Source organism: Ambystoma mexicanum, chromosome 13 (assembly GCF_040938575.1).
Source record: "Ambystoma mexicanum isolate Mex_15411 chromosome 13, UKY_AmexF1_1, whole genome shotgun sequence".
Taxonomy (NCBI): domain Eukaryota; kingdom Metazoa; phylum Chordata; class Amphibia; order Caudata; family Ambystomatidae; genus Ambystoma; species Ambystoma mexicanum.
This window is the reverse complement of record NC_090938.1, coordinates 767,355,442-767,375,027: the sequence shown is the minus strand read 5'-3', so window position 1 is coordinate 767,375,027 and position 19,586 is coordinate 767,355,442.

Sequence of the window (19,586 nt, the reverse complement as noted above, 5' to 3'; positions counted from 1 at the left end):
GCACTTCCGGGGTACATGTAGTGCTGGAGTGGCGCCCCGGGAGCAGCTGGCGCCGAGCCAATCAGGCACTTCCGGGGTACATGTAGTGCTGGAGTGGCGCCCCGGGAGCAGCTGGCGCCAAGCCAATCGGGTAATTCCGGGGTACATATAGTGCTGGACTGCCACCCCGGGAGCGTTCCCGGTGGGCCTCTGCACCAGGGATCTAATTCTGATGTTGTGTGAGGCCCCACCCTATGTGCTGGTGGTCCCCACATACCCCCCCTTCCCCTTTACTACTACCCCTACCTCAAAGTCCTCCCCACCCCCTTTTGCCCAATGACCCACAGCTACGTATACATAATTCAAAGTGATTTGAAGTAATTACCACAAAGAAAATGATCAGGAAGTAATTTACTTTGTGGGAACAACGGAATGCCGTCTACGTGCGCCAATAACGGACTCTTTAGTCCTTTCTCTCTCTCAGCTGCTCTCTTTCTCTCCCTTCCCTGATCTTACTACTCCCTCTATTCTACTCTCACTCTCTCTCTTCCCTGATCTTACTACTCCCTCTATTCTACTCTCACTCTCTCCCTTCCCCGATCTTACTACTCCCTCTATTCTACTCTCACTCTCTCCCTTCCCCGATCTTACTACTCCCTCTATTCTACTCTCACTCTCTCCCTTCGCCGATCTTACTACTCCCTCAATTTTACTCTCACTCTCTCCCTTCCCCGATCTTACTACTCCCTCTATTCTACTCTCACTCTCTCCCTTCCCCGATCTTACTACTCCCTCTATTCTACTCTCACTCTCTCCCTTCCCCGATCTTACTACTCCCTCTATTCTACTCTCACTCTCTCCCTTCCCCGATCTTACTACTCCCTCTATTCTACTCTCACTCTCTCCCTTCCCCGATCTTACTACTCCCTCTATTCTACTCTCACTCTCTGCCTTCCCCGAACTTACTACTCCCTCTATTCTACTCTCACTCTCTCCCTTCCCCGATCTTACTACTCCCTCTATTCTACTCTCACTCTCTCCCTTCCCCGATCTTACTACGCCCTCTATTCTACTCTCACTCTCTCCCTTCCCCGATCTTACTACGCCCTCTATTCTACTCTCACTCGCTCCCTTCCCCGATCTTACTACTCCCTCTATTCTACTCTCACTCTCTCCCTTACCCGATCTTACTACTCCCTCTATTCTACTCTCACTCTCTTCCTTCCCTGATCTTACTACTCCCTCTATTCTACTCTCACTCTCTCCCTTCCCTGATCTTACTACTCCCTCTATTCTACTCTCACTCTCTCCCTTCCCTGATCTTACTACGCCCTCTATTCTACTCTCACTCTCTCCCTTCCCTGATCTTACTACTCCCTCTATTCTACTCTCACTCTCTCCCTTCCCTGATATTACTACGCCCTCTATTCTACTCTCACTCTCTCCCTTCTCCTGTCCTTTCTCACTCCCTCCAGTCATCGTCCCCATTCTCGCTGCTTCTGTCCCTCGATGGTCGCACTCTCCACTCACCCTTTTCCTTACCTCTTGGGCTGGACGGCTCCTTTTGGGGTGGGAACAAGCCTGATTTGCATATGATTTCCCCCTTTGTAATGGCCTCGCAGGTGAAGAACGATGGTCTGGAGGGTTGTCCAGAGCAATGCCAGATGTTGAAGCTTCATTCTAAACCTTCCAGCATCACCTCTTTGTTTTGCTCTGGTTATTGCCCTGACAGGGCCCCTTCCCAGGTTGGGATGGGTCCCTACTCCCCCCTGACAGGGTCCATTCCTGGACGCTGTCACAATTAGTGTATGATGCTTGGCCTAATTATGTGCAGCAGATAGATCGGGGCGTACTAGGACTGTTGGTGTATTGTTTTCAAGTGCTTTCAGAATTCTCTTTCATGAAAAGGAGACTTTTCCTTACCTCCGATTGAGCGAAAACCAGATTGTCTTTCTTGAAGTAGGAGGTTCTCTTGATTGTGGAGGACCAGGTTGGTGAGGTTCTCTTCAGTGTGGAGGACCAGCTTCGTGAGGTTCTCTTGACTGTGGAGGACCAGCTTGGTGAGGTTCTCTTGACTGTGGAGGACCAGCTTGGTGAGGTTCTCTTCACTGAGGAGGACCAGCTTGGTGAGGTTCTCTTGACTGTGGAGGACCAGCTTGTTGAGGTCTTTTTCACTGTGGAAGACCAGCTTGGTGAGGTTCTCTTGACTGTGGAGGGCCAGCTTGGTGAGGTTCTCTTGACTGTGGAGGGCCAGCTTGGTGAGGTTATCTTGACTGTGGAGGGCCAGCTTGGTGAGGTTCTCTTGACTGTGGAGGACCAGCTTGGTGAGGTTCTCTTCACTGAGGAGGACCAGCTTGGTGAGGTTCTCTTGACTGTGGAGGACCAGCTTGGTGAGGTCTTTTTCACTGTGGAGGACCAGCTTGGTGAGGTTCTCTTGACTGTGGAGGGCCAGCTTGGTGAGGTTCTCTTGACTGTGGAGGGCCAGCTGGGTGAGGTTCTCTTGACTGTGGAGGACCACCTTGGTGTGGTTCTCTTGACTGTTGAGGACCAGCTTGGTGAGGTTCTCTTGACTGGGGAGGACCGGCTTGGTGAGGTTCTCTTGACTGTGGCGACCAGCTTGGTGAGGTTCTCTTGACTGTGGAGGACCAGCTTGGTGAGGTCTTTTTCACTGTGGAGGACCAGCTTGGTGAGTTTCTCTTGACTGTGGAGGGCCAGCTTGGTGTGGTTCTCTTGACTGTGGAGGACCAGCTTGGTGAGGTTCTCTTCACTGAGGAGGACCAGCTTGGTGAGGTTCTCTTGACTGTGGAGGACCAGCTTGGTGAGGTCTTTTTCACTGTGGAGGACCAGCTTGGTGAGGTTCTCTTGGCTGTGGAGGGCCAGCATGGTGTGGTTCTCTTGACTGTGGAGGACCAGCTTGGTGAGGTTCTCTTGACTGTGGAGGGCCAGCTTGGTAAGGTTCTCTTGACTGTGGAGAACCACCTTGGTGAGGTTCTCTTGACTGTGGAGGACCAGCTTGGTGAGGTTCTCTTGACTGTGGAGGACCAGCTTGGTGAGGTCTTTTTCACTGTGGAGGACCAGCTTGGTGAGGTTCTCTTGACTGTGGAGGGCCAGCATGGTGTGGTTCTCTTGACTGTCGAGGACCAGCTTGGCGAGGTTCTCTTGACTGTGGAGGACCAACTTGGTGAGGTTCTCTTGACTGTAGAGGACCAGCTTGGTGAGGTTCTCTTGACTGTAGAGGACCAGCTTGGTGAGGTTCTCTTGACTGTGGAGGGTCAGCTTGGTGAGGTTCTCTTCACTGAGGAGGACCAGCTTGGTGAGGTTCTCTTCAGTGTGGATGACCAGCTTGGTGAGGTTCTCTTGACTGTAGAGGACCAGCTTGGTGAGGTTCTCTTGACTGTGGAGGGTCAGCTTGGTGAGGTTCTCTTCACTGAGGAGGACCAGCTTGGTGAGGTTCTCTTCAGTGTGGATGACCAGCTTGGTGAGGTTCTCTTTAGTGTGGATGACCAGCTTGGTGAGGTTCTCTTGACCGTGGAGGGCCAGCTTGGTCATAGTTCTCTTTTCCAGGATTGTGAGCAGTAAACCAAGCTGTAGACACATTATGCCTTGCTTTTACACTTTGAGTTACTGCTCCTCCAACTATAAAATGACTTCCAGAATCTCTGGGGAATTTCTAATCACAATTATCGTAAACTATCTCTATAGTGGACAATTACTTTTATAATACCATGACACCATCTGTATTAACACTAAAATATTATTATCACGTACCATCACAATGTAGACAATAATTTCAGTATATCACAAACCACTGCCATGAATAATGTGTGCTCTACATGGTGATTGTGGAACCAGTAGAAACCGAATTCCTGAATTCCCTTTGGCAACGTCCCACCTGAACATGTCAGGGAAAGGAACTGATGCTGCCCCCCTCTCTCCCCCTCTTACTTCCTCTTTCTCTTATAAATATGCCACTATGCACCTCCTCCCTCCTACTGCACTCACACTATGCACCTCCTCCCTCCTACACGCTCACACTATGCACCTCCTCCCTCCTACTGCGCTCACACTATGCACCTCCCCCCTCCTACTGCGCTCACACTATGCACCTCCTCCCTCCTACTGCGCTCACACTATGCACCTCCTCCTTCCTACACTCTCACACTATGCACCTCCTCCCTCCTACTGCGCTCACACTATGCACCTCCTCCCTCCTACTGCGCTCACACTATGCACCTCCTCCCTCCTACTGCACTCACACTATGCACCGCCTCCCTCCTACTGCACTCACACTATGCACCTCCTCCCTCCTACTGCACTCACACTATGCACCGCCTCCCTCCTACTGCGCTCACACTATGCACCGCCTCCCTCCTAATGCGCTCACACTATGCACCTCCTCCCTCCTACTGCGCTCACACTATGCACCTCCTCCCTCCTACTGCACTCACACTATGCACCTCCTCCCGCAACTGCGCTCACACTATGTACCTCCTCCCTCCTACTGCGCTCACACTATGCACCTCCTCCCTCCTACTGCGCTCACACTATGCACCTCCTACGGCACTCACACTATGCACCTCCTCCCTCCTACTGCGCTCACACTATGCACCTCCTCCCTCCTACTGCACTCACACTATGCACCTCCTCCCTCCTTCTGTGCTCACACTATGCACCTCCTCCCTCCTACTGCACTCACACTATGCACCGCCTCCCTCCTACTGTGCTCACACTATGCACCTCCTCCCTCCTACTTCGCTCACTGCTCTGTGTGAGGCGTCAGCAATGAGAGCCAGACACAAAGTATTCATTTTCTCAAGTGAAGACATTTATTAAAAGTAAAAATAGGTTGGGAAACTGCCTAACTGGCCCTATTCTAAGAGGAATTTCCCTACCCAATAATCAAAACTTAAGATCAGTCTGCGCCAGGAAGTCAGTAACTGAAAAGACGTCCTTGTTTCCAAACGTCCTATCCTGACCCTCACACTAAAACAAAACAACAAAGGCGTGCAAGGACATGCCTCTTTCTTGATATTAGCAAAAGGTGTTCAAAGCCAAAATGTGATAATGACTCCAACAAAAATATTCTCCAAGGTAAAGCCCCTTGGATCCAGAAGGTGGTTCCCTTCCCCTGGTTTCTCACATAGAATGGCAAATGTTCCACTTTAATTAATAGTTCCTTTGTGTCTTCCTTGGACTTGTACATTTCTTGTGTAACCCACAAGTTTTGCAACAGACTTTCTGTATGATTTTCCTTTCTTCTACGGGTTGCCTTCCAGGATTTCTTTAAGTCTGCAGATTACCTGGTGTACTCCCCTACCAGGAATCTTCATATACTTCCAAACTTATGTATTTGGAAAAGTTCATAAGGTGAGGTTTTGCCTTTCTCCCCCACCCCCCCTCTTTTTACTTCTCTCTGACTTTGCTTCCCAACTGCGTGGTGTACTCTCCTGCCAGGACATTCCTTAAATGATTCACAGTTCCTTGGATATTTCAGAAATGGCATATACCGTGAGGTATTTGGTATATCTGCCTAAGGCAGCACTTGCTCAAACATCTCCCCCAAAATGAAATCTCATGCGTCGCTGCTGCTTTGGGGTTTGTCTTTGTACTATGTCTTGTCTGCATTCAAATACTCTTCTCATTGGATGTTGAAATAACACTTTGTCTTTGCTGCATTCAAACACTCTTCTCATTGGATGTTGAAATAACACTTGGTCTTTGCTGCATTCAAACACTCTTCTCATTGGATGTTGAAATAACACTTTGTCTTTGCTGCATTCAAACACTCTTCTCATTGGATGTTGAAATAACACTTTGTCTTTGCTGCATTCAAACACTCTTCTCATTGGATGTTGAAATAACACTTTGTCTTTGCTGCATTCAAACATTATTCTTATGCTCTCTTCAGACTTAGCATTCTCATATTTATCAAACACTAGCTGCCGTGCTTGTCGGAACACCCCGGGGTCCCCAACTTCTTTGGGCAGGCTCACCGGTCTCTCCCAGCATATCCGTCTCTGCCAGCGCCTGGGTGGAATGGCGGCTCATTCGCTTTCCACTTGGGAGTCAGCGTAGGTTTCCCCAGCGTTCTGTGCGGCTCGGCGATCACACGCTGGCTTCCTCTCTCAGCCTGGATTGACAAACGCTGCTTCCACGAGTGGCACGACAACCAGGAGCTTCTGCACAGCTCCCCGTGTCTCCACAGCTTTTCCTGCTCATCTGCAGCGTCCTTCCTTCTGTCCCAGTAGTGTTTTCTGTGGGTCTCGAACACGCAAGCCTCCGCCTGGAGTTTACTGTCTTCTCCTGCACTGCTCCCCCTGTTAGTGCGGTCACCATCTATAAAAGTCCTGCGCAGTATAGGCTTTAAAAAAACAACTAACCTGCAAGTTGTACTTCAAGAACCTGTCACTTCACACAAACTCTTTCTTCCTCCTCCTCATCCCAGTACCTGAGTGATTATGGGAGTTGGAGTCCATGGATGCCATTGGGCTTTTAACTCTCAATTGGCTTTTCGCAGGCTTTTTATAATAAGACATTAGAAACAGAAGGTGATATGTGTGCATTGTGAGTGTTTGGGTTAAAGGTTGAGGCCGGACTAGAATATTGTAAGGAAAAGGTTTCTTGATTTACTTTACAAGGGGGATTTGTTGGATGACAAAATGCCGTTAAGATGTTGGTTGTCAGAGGGTCTTCCTCAGGGAAAAGGGGGGGAACACTTTGGTTCATCCAATGAAGTCACAATATCTCCCCAGTAGTTGTCCCCTCTCATAAACCCGCCCCAGGGACAGGATCAGGATCAGGTAGTGGCTGCCGTCCCCTGGCCACATGGAAGGTCACCGCCGGGGAATCCGTGATGACTCCATTGGGTTCATCACATCTGGATCTCTATCGACCACCTGGCCCTATTAACTCTTTCTTCCCTGATCTGACCCTTCTCCTTGAGTCACTTCCTAGCGACACCCCCACTGTCATGCTGGGGGACTTTAGCCCCCCCAAGCCCTCTGCAGCCCCCTGCCTTGAACTTAAATCCCTTCTATCTGACCACTCCATCTACCCCCTCCACAACCAGCCTATACACTATTGTGGGAACTCTCTTGATCTTGTCTTTCTCTATAATTCACTCTCCTCCTCTGACCTCTCCATTGACCCCTCAGCCTCTAATCACTCCATTGTTCACTTTAATAGCTTGTTCCCTCAATCTTCTACTCCTCATCTCCCCTATTCAATGACTAAATAGAAATTAAGATAGGACTATATGTCCCTTACCTTGATGATGTGAGGACCTCTCCCCTGTCTCTTCCCCTATTCATGCCTCTTACATTGACCGTTCTTTCACTGACTTTCACTATGCACTTATGCCTCCATTTGACCAACATTATGCTTCTTACACATTCACACGTTCCATCCCTGTCCTCAGCCTTGGATCAACTCTGAAATTGAGACCCTCAAAACAAACATGCACCATGACCTACGACGCTGGTGCAAATTAGGGACCTCTTCACTAATCCTAGCCTACAAACATTCCCTTGCTGCCCTAACCTTTGCACTGGACTCTGCCAAATCCTCCTACTTCACAAAACTAATCTCCTCCCTTCACAATCACGCCTGCAAACTTGCATCTACCTCCAATATTTTCTAACACCTCGCAAGCCAATATTAATCGCCTTCTCCCTTTCTGCTGATGACGTTGCTCACTAGCTTTCCTCTAAAATGTGTAATACTCTCACAGCCCACCTTTCTCCCTTCCCAGCCCTCTGTATGTCCACCACCTCTCCAATACCTCTTCTACGCTTGACTACTTCTCCTTTATTGAATTAGCACCAGTCCTTTGCAGTGCCAACCTATCTTGCTCTCTTATCGACCCCTTTGATCCCCAAATGGATATCAATTTCGTCTCACTCACTTGCCCTTATCTCTCCAAGCTCTTTATCCTCTCTCTCTCAGTTGGACTCTTCCCTGCCTCATTGAAATCTGCAACTATCTTAACCTTATTGAAGAAAACCCCTGCTGACCCAAACATCCCAGCTAACTATTGCCCAGTTTCTCTTCTTCCCCATTATTGAAAAGCCCTTGAGTGGGTGGCCTTCAACCGGATCATTAAGTACCTACAGGATAATGACCTTAGAGATCCATTTGAAAATGGCTTCCACAGTAAACACTCCAACGAGACTGCACTCATTTATATCGCCAACCTTCTCTCTAATGCTTACCACTTCAAACTCTCTTTCATACTCATTCTTTGGACCATTCTGCTGCTCTTGACACAGTCGAAAATTCTTCTCTCCTCATTCTGCAGGATCTTTGATTTTGCAAATCTGCTCTTGCCTGATTTCACTTCTACCTTGATGGTTGATCCTTTGAAATCTCTTGGATCTGGCAAACCTTGGACAGAACTCCTCTAACCTGTGGGTGTCCCCAAGATCAGTCCTTGGACCTCTGCTCTTCACTCTCTATACCTCTGCCCTAGGAAGGCTTATCTCATCCTTTTGCTTTCACTACACCTCTGCCCCAGGAAGGCTTATCTCATCCTTTTGCTTTCACTACACCTTACCTCTACTCTTTTCCCTCTATACCTCCGCCCCAGGAAGGCTTATCTCATCATTTTGCTTTCACTACACCTTTGCCCCAGGAAGGCGTATCTCATCCTTTTGCTTTCACTACACCTCTGCCCCAGGAAGGCTTATCTCATCCTTTTGCTTTCACTACACCTCTGCAACAGGAAGGCTTATCTCATCCTTTTGCTTTCACTACACCTCCGCCCCAGGAAGGCTTATCTCATCCTTTTGCTTTCACTACACCTCTGCCCCAGGAAGGCTCATCTCATCCTTTTGCTTTCACTACACCTCCGCCCCAGGAAGGCTTATCTCATCCTTTTGCTTTCACTACACCTCTTCCCCAGGAAGGCGTATCTCATCCTTTTGCTTTCACTACACCTCCGCCCCAGGAAGGCTTATCTCATCCTTTTGCTTTCACTACACCTCCGCCCCAGGAAGGCTTATCTCATCCTTTTGCTTTCACTACACCTCTGCACCAGGAAGGCTTATCTCATCCTTTTGCTTTAATACACCTCTGCCCCAGGAAGGCTTATCTCATCCTTTTGCTTTCACTACACCTCCGCCCCAGGAGGGCATATCTCATCCTTTTGCTTTCATTACACCTCTGCACCAGGAAGGCTTATCTCATCCTTTTGCTTTCACTACACCTCCGCCCCAGGAAGGCTTATCTCATCCTTTTGCTTTCACTACACATCCGCCCCAGGAAGGCGTATCTCATCCTTTTGCTTTCACTACACCTCCGCCCCAGGAAGGCTTATCTCATCCTTTTGCTTTCACTACACCTCCGCCCCAGGAAGCCGTATCTCATCCTTTTGCTTTCACTACACCTCCGCCCCAGGAAGGCTTATCTCATCCTTTTGCTTTCACTACACCTCCGCCCCAGGAAGGCGTATCTCATCCTTTTGCTTTCACTACACCTTACCTCTGCTCTTTTCCCTCTATACCTCCGCCCCAGGAAGGCTCATCTCATCCTTTTGCTTTCACCACACCTTTAGTAGGGGAGGACAACGGGGCCGACCAAGAAGGCGCCCGCAGCAGTCAGGACAGTACATGAGGACGAGACAATGGTACTCCAACCAACCATGACAACGATACCCATCTTCAACCTGTCATCTAGAACTTTGACCCACGCAGAACAAACATTGCTACAAAGAGGGTTATCTTTCGTCCCCGCTACAAAAGCAGACTCCTTCAGAACCGAGGCAGAACTCAGAAGATTCTTCCGCACTCTAAGACTCAAATACTATTTTGAAATACACCTTCCTAACAAACAGAACTCAGAAGACACACTTTCACAGAATACCACCACTAGAGAAGAAAATACAACAGGACTGAAACCAAAGTCCAATTTTGTACCACTTTCACACACTATTCCTAGTGAATTTGATACTTTCGAGAAGCTGGTTACAACCGCTCTGAACACAAGCATAACCAAAAAAAACTTCTACCAAGAAAACCTTAACAAAGAGGAAAGAAAAGCCCTGATCGACCTCAACGAAGACCTATCCATCACCATCAAAACAGCAGACAAAGGCGGCGGGATTGTCTGTATGAACACCACAGACTACAACCAGGAATGTCTACGTCTTTTAGCCGATACTTCTTCATATAAGAAAATAAACAGAGATCCTACCAAGAGATTGCAAGAAGAGATCCTCAGCCTTACAAAACACGCTGAAGACCAGAGCTGGATATGCAAAGATGAATGACATTTCCTCAACAAAACCCACCCAAGGATACCAGCCTTCTACATACTTCCGAAGATTCACAAACATGCCACTCAACCACCCGGACGTCCCATCGTCTCGGCCTGTGACTCACTTCTGGAGCCTCTATCTCTGTACACTGACTTCTTCATGAAGCCATTTATCGGACGTATGAAGTCATACATCAAAGACAGCACCGACACTATGAAGGTCCTACAGAATATACACCTATCCACCGATTCCATCCTGGCTACCATGGATGTACAGGCTCTTTACACCTCTATCCCCCAACAGGAAGGACTGGAAGCTTTAAAAATCTGCCTCAACAGAAGAACCGACATCACGTCCACTCCCACCAACTTCATCCTGGAGTGCATCAGATTAGCGTTGACCGAGAACTTCTTTCTTTTTCAAAACCAGATTTACCAGCAGGTGAAAGGCATCAGCATGGGGGCTACCTTTGCCCCTGACGTAGCCAACCTATACATGGCCCAACATGAGGATGACAACATCTACCATGATGACAACCCCTACAAAGCTCACATCTTGCTTTTGCGCCGATACATCGACGATGTTCTCCTAATATGGGAAGGGAGCAAAGAACTTTTGCTTGACTTCCACAAATGGCTGAATCAGAGAGACTCCCACATACAATTCACCATCGAATGGGATCATCAAGTGGTAAATTTCCTGGACCTCCACATCTACCGCTCTGGAGACTCTGTAAAAACAGAACTATACAGGAAACCAACCGACAGGAACAGCCTACTCCATTTCACTAGTTTCCATCCACTAGGACTCAAATACAACCTACCGTACGGACAATTTCGTCGTGTACGCAGGAACTGTACGGATAAAGACAAATTCGAACATCATGCCCAACAACTCCAAAAACGCCTAAGCGAAAGAGGCTATCCCAAAAAATCCATCAAAATGGCCCGCAAAAGAGCAGCCAACACCGACCGCACTATCTGTCTGACCAACAACACCAAGGAACCCATAGACCGGACGGTCTGTGTCACCACGTTCAACCCTATCAGCAACTTGTTAAAAACCACCATAAACAAGCATTGGCACCTGATAAAAAACAAAGGCACTTTGGACAAAAAACCTTTATTTGCTTTTAAAAAGAACAGGAACCTTAGAGATATGTTGGTACATACATTTCTCGAACCGGAAAAACAACAAGACACACTATGGGGCCTACCGCCCATAGTAGGACACTACTCATGTGGAAAGTGCATCGCATGTCGCTACATCAAGACCAGCAAGACATTCACGCATAAAAATTTAATCTGGACAATGCGTAGCCATACGAATTGCGAGAGCAAAAACGTAATCTATGTGATAAAGTGTCCATGCGAGCTCATTTACATTGGGAAAACAACCAGACCCATTAAACAAAGGATAAGTGAACATCGATCGTGCATCAAGAACTCCATACAGGATAAACCACTAGTGGAGCATTACAGCAGAAAAGGCCACACCAATGAGCAATTTACCTGGACCATCTTACAACAACTACAACAACAAAGAAGAGGAGGTGATATCAATCTAGCGCTCACGAGGCTCGAACAGAAATGGGTCCACAGACTGGACACAGTAAGAACTGGACTTAATATCACCGTAGAGTGGAAACACTTCTGGGACTAAGTGACCCCCGTAGATTCTACTGGTGATTGTCTAGTACAGGTCGTTCCCGAGTACTGGTTCACATCCTGCTGTCCTTTATCTGACACTGTATGTTTGCATATTTTTCTTGCAGTTTTTAACAACAACATACATGCCATTGAACAACTGTGTATATACAGCATTGTATGATCCTGCTTTACATTAATCACATAAGCAACTATACTGCTTATACTGTCGTGCGTATATGTGGATTTTTCAACACTAGTTGTAGACCAGGACCTTAATACTATTTTATGTATATCGAGCCTTCATCACACAACATTGTGTCCACCTCCGAAGGACATTTTTTGTACATAGTTGATGTATGCGACCGTACAACAAAGGTTGGTTAACTTCTTTTATTTGTATACGAGCTTCTTCTCATGCATATCCGGCGCCCCGTACAGCAACCTCCAACCTCACTCGACATCCCTCTTTCAACCGTCTCACTCACGTCACCCGTCTCCACATTCTATCCACACATTCTAGCTGGAGGCCACGAGCTGAGGAAGCCGCGAGCCTTCACACGCTGAAGCTATCTTTGATTACTACATCATCCCCCCCCCAAACATTTTAAGGAATAAATAAAACTTAAGATCAAACTAAACTAATATAACCTAAGAAAATACCACAATTGTGGAAAACTTAAAGAATGATATTACTAAAATAGTGAATGCATAAATTTACGCTGTATGGGAAACAAAGGATAATGCGAATGACTATAAAAATGGAGTATGTTACATGTCATAATCCCTTGACCAAAACGGCAATCTCCTTTCTCTTGAATTGTGTACGTTCCTGCTTCCAATCACATTCCTGCTTCCAATCTCCCCCTCCCCTTGTTGTCGCTGAACCACATCCTCACCAGCATGTCTTCCCAAACTACCATCCACAACATCATTTCTATTTAGAATATTTTCGTCACCAAACACATCACTTACTGGCCTCTCTGCTTTGACTTGTATGTGTCCCTGCTTGTCACCTTTCCACATCCATTTACTAACCCTGTCCATATTCCATACAGATCCTCCTGCAACTCTAACCGCTCTCTTGAACACTTGTATTACCTTGACAGGCCTGCTGTATTTAGAGTCTCCCTTCTTAACTTTCCTTCCAAACTTGATTCGTACAAAGTCTCCCGGCATTATCTTCAACTTAAACTTTTCAACATGCATATTACTCAATTTATGTGATTCTTGATGTTTCCCATGACTTTGTGACCCAGTACACACACCCTTCCTCCGATTAACCCATTCAGGATTAAGTAACGTATTGGGAGCTCTCCCCCTCTTTAATTCAAAAGGTGATACCTCCATTCCTCTTTTGACTGACATCCTAGTACTCCATATCCTTTCCTTAAGAACCTCATCAACCGGTAAATTGTTACTCAATGCCAATTCTACTGCTTCTACAATTACACGGTTGTATCTCTCCACCAACCCATTGGTTTGTGGGTGGTATAATGACGAAAACCTCCATTCAATGCCTGTCTTCTTGACAAATGCTTTCATTTCATTACTTCTGAACTGAACTCCATTATCACTTATTATTATTTTAGGAAATCCTTCCCTTCTGCATATCTGCATTAAGAACTTAGTTACCTCATAAGTATCAATTTTCTTCACTGCCTTGACTTCTACCCAACCTGAGTAATAATCCACTAACACAATAAGGAATTTTTTTTCTCCAAACAATTTCAAATATGGTCCGATGATGTCAATCCCAAGCATCTCCCATGGCGCATCACCTTTTTCAATGCTAATTTTTGGACTTGACAATCCTACAACTCTTATCACTGTTTTGACACGGCCAACAATTCCTGATAAACCTCTCAATCATAATATCCATGCCTGGCCACCAATATTTCAACCGCACATTATTTTTAGTGCCTGTGATGCCAGGATGGCCTTGGTGCGCCTTCTCAATTAGTTCATTCCAGCGTGATGCAGCAGCTCGGAGCGTCCGCTCTCCGTAGTTTTCTCTTTTTTTTTTTTAATTGAATTTCACCCGATTCGGCCCGTGATGAAGCAGCTCGGAGCGTCCGCTCTCCGTAGTTTTCTCTTTTTTTTTTTAATTGAATTTCACCCGATTCGGCCCGTGGGTTCTCAGGGCGCTGGCATCCTCGTCGCCATTTGATGTATGCGACCGTACAACAAAGGTTGGTTAACTTCTTTTATTTGTATACGAGCTTCTTCTCATGCATATCCGGCGCCCCGTACAGCAACCTCCAACCTCACTCGACATCCCTCTTTCAACCGTCTCACTCACGTCACCCGTCTCCACATTCTATCCACACATTCTAGCTGGAGGCCACGAGCTGAGGAAGCCGCGAGCCTTCACACGCTGAAGCTATCTTTAATTACTACAATAGTCTGGACCTTGGATGAAACCATGTTAAATCTCTTACATGTCTCTGACTTTTGATTGACTTCATTTCATTTTAAGCCATCCACATCTTTTAGTGTCCATTAATCTGTAGCAGTTTACTTCCTGCTGCACTCCCGTTGCACTAAGTCCACAACAGTCCAGCCCGTTTTTTAAGTCATCCATGACAGGAGCCCACACATACGGGTCTTATCTGTTGCTTGTCATGCCTCCTCTCTATTGGCCCACTGTCGAACACCAATAACCACGGCCATTACTCAATCCTATCTTTGCCTTACCCTACTCTCCTTTGGGCACCCCATTGGCTGGCCGGCACGGATGGGCTGTTTTTAACCTATGGTGTCTGCACTCCTCAGTAGCATCCATTACCGCGAGGAGCGCAGACAGTGGCAGTTTCCACTCTTCGGTAAGTCACCTTGTTGATTTATGCTCTTTCTCTCATTTAGAAAGTTCGGAACAGACAGCCTAGGTACCTCCAGCATTTCCTACCTAATTCACTGTCCTTTTATAGTCCCACTCGTGCACTGTAGAAACCTTTAGCCTTCTGGTAGACATCTTCTAAACGCGCACGACAGCACCATGCTTGCAAAAAGATTGGAAAACTGTATATACCAAAAACACGGCGATGGCTACAGCCATCTTCCACCCTGATCCAGCACAAGCACTCCGGACTTTGCACCTACCACAAAATCGTATTTCCTCTTGCACGCTCGTATCATCTTTAATCACAGTCAACTGGGTTTCACAGCCCATAGTTCACCGTGGCGTGTTTAACTTGATTCCTGCCATCGACAGGATACCAAATCGATAGGCATCACCTGATCGTTTTGCTGACAAACACCACTCTCACGAGACACCCACACCACCGGTGTTCATCATTCCAGGTCCAACACTCACCACTCCAACACATCCCATGCTGGATGTACATGGGCCTCGTGCTGTGCTTTAAATACACTGACTCCCCCACATGCGGGGATAACAGTATATTTACCTTTATCTCTACAGCTCCCAGAAACCATAGGCATCAATTAGTAGCCTGAGTGACCAAAGTCATACGAGTCTTCCCATGTCTCCAAGAGTCCGGCAACCATAACAGGACTCCAGCACAGCATCACCGCTGCACCACAGCAGACGGTAAGCTGTTCTATGGCAATACACTCCGAGTGTATTTTTAGGCACCATTCAGCCATTATTTATTAATACGTAAATGAAACCTTAACTACCCGAGATCCTGACAGCTCTCCCCTTCCCCCACAGATTTCTTTTACGGACAGAACCTGTAGTAAGAAACCATCCTGATGAAGGCCACTACAACCTCGGGCTTAATCCCAGCCCAGCTTGGCCGAAACACCGTTGTGTCAATTTTCTGTGGCACAACCCCTGTTTATATGTGTTTGTAGAATAGTGTTGTGTTCACTATTGTAGTTCTAGTACCCCTGGACCTATCACAGTCCTGGGCTGTACACTGTTGACACCTTCTGTCATCAATCACTTGTACTGTATACTCGTGCATCACTGTGAAAATTGTTCCTCCGCAAGAAAAGATGACGATACTCATTTGTATTTCGCAAAAAAAGAAATATCTGTCCACCTAACCTTTCGTGCATATCGAAAGTTGTGTAAATGTTTAAAACTACTAATCTGTGCAAAATCTTTTTGAAGGCAAAATAAAATAGCTTCAAAAACTCGACAGCTGCTCTCGGATCTCTCACCCTGATTTCTATCTATTTACCTATTGGTCACACACTCCATTCACCCAGGTCCCACCGCAAGGGTGTGCCCACAACATACTGTCACTGGGAAGGCTCCAGCCGGTCTGACCTGTACTTCCCCACAATACCATATATGGAACTTCCACCCAGCAGCAGTCAGGGGGAAGGGACAGAGAAGGGCTTCCCAGGATTTTGGGAAAACAAGGTAACAGGCAATAGAAAGCAAGAGGCCACAGGGGCCATCTTGTCCTTTATCTGGTTGAAGTTGTATAACAGTAGGTGGGTGGGTGGGTGGTGGCTGGAGGTGAAGGTTAGGAGGAAGCTGAAGGTGAACAGAGGGATGTAGTTGGAGGTGGATAGTGGGATGTGGCTGAAGTTGTAGAACATTAGGTGGGTGGGTGGTGGCTGGAGGTGAAGGTTAGGAGGAAGCTGAAGGTGAACAGAGGGATGTAGTTGGAGGTGGACAGTGGGATGTGGTTGAGTTGTATAACAGTAGGTGGGTGGGTGGTGGCTGGAGGTGAAGGTTAGGAGGAAGCTGAAGGTGAACAGAGGGATGTAGTTGGAGGTGGACAGTGGGATGTGGCTGAAGTTGTAGAACATTAGGTGGGTGGATGGTGGCTGGAGGTGAAGGTTAGGAGGAAGCTGAAGGTGAACAGAGGGATGTAGTTGGGGTGGACAGTGGGATGTGGCTGAAGTTGTATAACATTAGGTGGGTGGGTGGTGGCTAGAGGTGAAGGTTAGGACAAAGCTGAAGGTTGAACAGAGGGATGTAGTTGGAAGTGGACAGTGGGATGTGGTTGAAGTTGTATTTCATTAGGTGGGTGGGTGGTGGCTGGAGGTGAAGGTTAGGAGGAAGCTGAAGGTGAACAGAGGGATGTAGTTGGAGGTGGACAGTGGGATGTGGTTGAAGTTGTATAACATTTGGTTGGTGGGTGGTGGCTGGAGGTGAAGGTTAGGAGGAAGCTGAAGGTGAACAGAGGGATGTAATTGGAGGTGGACAGTGGGATGTGGTTGAAGTTGTAGAACATTAGGTGGGTGGGTGGTGGCTGGAGGATAGGAGGTAGCTGAAGGTGAACAGAGGGATGTAGTTGGAAGTGGACAGTGGGATGTGGTTGAGGTTGTATAGCATTAGGTGGGTGGGTGGTAGTTAAAGGTGAAGGTTAGGAGGAAGCTGAAGGTGAACAGAGGGATGTAGTTGGAAGTGGACAGTGGGATGTGGTTGAAGTTGTATTTCATTAGGTGGGTGGGTGGTGGCTAGAGGTGAAGGTTAGGGGGAAGCTGAAGGTGAACAGAGGGATGTAATTGGAGGTGGACAGTGGGATGTGGTTGAAGTTGTAGAACATTAGGTGGGTGGGTGGTGGCTGGAGGTGAAGGTTAGGAGGAAGCTGAAGGTGAACAGAGGGATGTAGTTGGAGGTGGACAGTGGGATGTGGTTGAAGTTGTAGAACATTAGGTGGGTGGGTGGTGGCTGGAGGATAGGAGGTAGCTGAAGGTGAACAAAGGGATGTAGTTGGAGGGGTTCCATGTAATAATGTCGCCACAAAAATCTCGCCATGCAAAAATATCGCCAAAAGATGGCCGTTTTTTGTGGCGACATTATTGCATGGAACATGCGGGGGACAACCCCGCAACCCCCAAACTTTTTTTTTCTTCTTTTTAAATTTTTTTATTTTGCCCCTGTCCCCATATATCTGGTTACCCAAATAATATTGCCACAACATTTTCCCGGCATTATTATTTACGGCGATCATATATATGGGATATTATTACCTGATACCGTTGGAGGTGGACAGTGGGATGTGGTTGAAGTTGTATAACAGTAGGTGGGTGGGTGGTAGTTAAAGGTGAAGGTTAGGAGGTCGCTGAAGGTGAACAGAGGGATGTAGTTGGAGGTGGACAGTGGGATGTGGTTGAAGTTGTATACCATTAGGTGGGTGGGTGGTGGCTGGAGGTGAAGGTTAGGAGGATGCTGAAGGTGAACATAGGGATGTAGTTGGAGGTGGACAGTGGGATGTGGTTGAAGTTGTAGAACATTAGGTGGGTGGGTGGTGGCTGGAGGTGAAGGTTAGGAGGAAGCTGAAGGTGAACAGAGGGATGTAGTTGGAGGTGGACAGTGGGATGTGGTTGAAGTTGTAGAACATTAGGTGGGTGGGTGGTGGTTGGAGGTGAAGGTTAGGAGGAAACTGAAGGTGAACAGAGGGATGTAGTTGGAGGTGGACAGTGGGATGTGGTTGAAGTTGTAGAACATTGGGTGGCAGGGTGGTGGTTGGAGGTGAAGACCAGGAGGTGTTTAGAGGCAAACAACAGAAGGCAGAGGAAGCAGAACTGAAACACCAGGCCTGGGGCAGGTGTGAAGGGAAGAATCTCACAGTAGGAGGAGGGACCAGAACAGTAGTAAAGAGGAGGAACATGAGAATAAGGCCTAGCATCAGATATGTGCCCCAAGCCACCATTCATTGACCACATGTGAGTAATGGAGGCCCCGAGAAGAGAAGCTGTAACTATACCCATTATCCCTGGCAGAGGCAGAGCAGCGATTACAGAAGGTGAACCAGAAAACGGAATTACCTACTGGCAAGTGGTGATGCAGGGGCAACCGGGGTGAGACGCTGGACAAGCAGGGTGTGCGATCCCCTAAAATCCAACTGTACGGACTTAAGGATTGGCCCCATGGTAGGTGAAGAAGAGAGCAGGAAACCGGTAAGCCGGAGCTTTGTTCATCAAGAGCCATTGAACTTTTAAATGTTTTGTTTTTCATAACTTGTGTTTGTTTGGTTCAACTCTGTTCCATTCAAGCTCTGTGAGCTTTCTCGTTGGAAAATACCTTTGACATCACTCATCACAAAGAATCAGTGCCAGGGATAACAAATAAAAGCACTCTCTCTGCCACATGAGTTGAGGTCTTAACATCCGTATTGCCACAGACAATCTCAGTGGGACCTTTAACATCATTACCATATCACACTATCTATGTATAAAATGTAACCGCAGAATCAACACACAAGTCAATGTAGACAAAAGCACAACTGTCCTGAAACCCATGCTGTGCAGAAGATGTCGTCTCCATGCTGATTCAGTGAGTGTGGATTACTGATACTTGACTGCTAATCTAGCATACTCGATTATTTGTCGCACTAAATCTTTGTGACAAGTTTAACATCATGATATCGGAAATTACATTTTACCCAAGGATGGTCAAGCCTTAAAGTGCTGGACTCGAATGCCACTCCGAACAGTGCAAAAAACAGTTTGATTTGATGCGAGTCATTCGAGTTGCCATAGAAATGGCTCGTTAGTGAAATTGAGTCAGTAAATATCCAGTGCGACCCCTATGCAGATTGAATCGGCTCTAACCAATTCCAGCCAATTGCTTACTATCATTCAAAATGGGTTAAAGCTTTTCTGAAAAATGTACATATATCGATTCAAATTAGTTTAGTATTTTCCAACCACAGGAAAATAGTGATTGAAACTATATTGAGTCGGCTCGACCTAGTAAGATTAATTTAAAGCAGAAAAAATGCCTGTTATGAACAATATTCTGAAATTAAGCATTTCACCAAAAATACCAACAACCT